Here is a 2,309-nt window from a genome sequence, read left to right as displayed (position 1 = left end):
TGTGTGATGATCATGAAATCTGTTTTGTTGCATATTCAAACTGCCAGAACCAATTTTTTCCTACCTTGCCCTCTTTCCTGAGATACTGCCCAGCTCCCCAAGACACCGAAAAAGTCTTGATAAATATTGTATTTGGGGCTATCACTCTGATTAACCATGCCCTAGAGTTGTTTGGCTTCCAAGATTTTCTTTTGATGTCTATTATATCAGGAACAGATGAATAAACCACATTTGGAATTGTTAAGCTATTCCTCAAAATATCTTTCAAAATTTTAAAAACCAAAATACATTTTCATAAACAGTTTTCCCATTAAGACTGCGTGTTTTGTAAGGGAAACTTTTCCCCATATGGTTCTGATTCATTTACACTTAACTCATCAAAAAGTTGTTTAGGAAAAAAATATTTGATTGCCTAGGAAATTGTTTTGATCCTTAAAAAAAGGAATTCATTAACTAAGATAAACAAAATCCAAAATGGACCTTGGTATCTGAATTCTACTGTTTTTCTGATTTCTGGAGTTCAACACTCAAGCATTATCATTGCCATTTCTAAGTCAATTATTACATGATTCATAAATTCTTATTATATACATAAATAAGACTGCAATAATTGCCCCACACATTTCTAGTATAATATCTTCATAATAAAATAGAACACAATTAAAACACAAGATAAGGAAAACTGATAACATATGACAAGATAAACAGCACATTGCAAAAACATGTTACAAGGAGTACTATAATAAAAATATTGATAACAATGTTTTATAGAGATTTTTGAGAGAAAAGTGCCAATTTAATCCAAACTTACACTTACTTTAGTTGACACTGAGCTCAGGTTTTCTATAGGCAAAAGGATTGGGTCCTTAAGGAATTCAAATACATCCCATAATTTATTTTTGCCGATAACTTGAAAAGCTAATCAAAACTGTAATATTAAATATAAAATTATATATTTTAAATGTATAAGTAATTATACTTTTAGTACATTTTGCACTTTTGAGGTATCTTTTTCAGAGAATACACACTTCAGCTTGACTGCATTATGAGTATCAGAGGTGCTTATCAGCTTCCTTGTGATAGTTCATGAGGGCTCAAGTATAATGAGTTGCTTTTATGTATATTAACATTAAATTCTAATTAAGTTCATGAAAACAAAATTTCAGACTTTTAGGGTTATTTGAATCAACTCATATTTCAATTGATTATAACTGGAAACTTTATTAATATCAAATGATGAACATTGAACAGGAATTTTATGAACTGGCAATTAAAATATCATTTAAAAATCTACCATTTCTTCATTTTTCTCCACTAAACTACATTATGTATCTCTCAACCCTTGAGTTCTTTCTCTTTTGCTGCTATTGCACAAATATACATATATAATTATACACAAACACTTACATATATACTACACATGTGTCTAAATACATAGATACTTCAGTTTTTGGTGTTACTGGTATGTATATGATATAATTTTCATATACTCAGGCTATCAAACATTATATTTCTCCAGATTATTTTTACCAAGAGAATAAGTATGTCTAGAGATGTGAGGTAGATATTAAAAAATGGAAAGTATCTCTTCAGCTGAACATGTATCAGTAATTTATAGTAAAATATGTCTAGAAATTTAATTTGCCTTTCAGCAGACTTCTACATAAAATCAAAATAAAATAATAATGGTATCTACAAATTTTTGAGTAATTTTATATGCATTATTCAACCGTCACAAATTTCTTTAGAGATATTTTCCTATTCTTTAACATTTGAGAACTGCGTATCAGAAAGGTAATGTAACTTTCAAAATTAGTAAGACTATGTCTGTCTCAGATCAAGTCCAGCTCGTTCTAAATATTTTTCACTATTATTTTCTTCTCTCAAATCTCTTAAAATGAGTGTGAGATGATTTTGCCTATAATAGGAGCCACTGCAAATTTATAAAAAGTTGCCCATAGCTAGCATTTTTCAATCAATAGTGTTATTCTATTATTTTATATATAGAATTAACAAAATAAAATCATAATTAAGATTAAGCATTTCATCTCTGTTTTTATATAGTGAGAGCAAGGCTTCATGTTTTGAGTGACATAAAGAAAACAAAATAATGTTTCATGGTGTGAAAATGAATTTAAAATATAATCTTACGCAACCATTTTGATGAGACCTCACAGGTAAGTTTTGATGTCATTTCTAGGAGATGGAATCTCACAGAAAGCATCTTATTTCTCTGGTTCTTACAGAGTTTCTATCCCCCTCTTCCTCTATGATCTCTGGGTCATAGGTTCAGAAAGTGTAGAAATCAG

Source organism: Mesocricetus auratus, unplaced genomic scaffold (assembly GCF_017639785.1).
Source record: "Mesocricetus auratus isolate SY011 unplaced genomic scaffold, BCM_Maur_2.0 Super-Scaffold_100019, whole genome shotgun sequence".
Classification (NCBI taxonomy): Eukaryota; Metazoa; Chordata; class Mammalia; order Rodentia; family Cricetidae; genus Mesocricetus; species Mesocricetus auratus.
Note: the sequence above shows the minus strand (reverse complement) of the source record.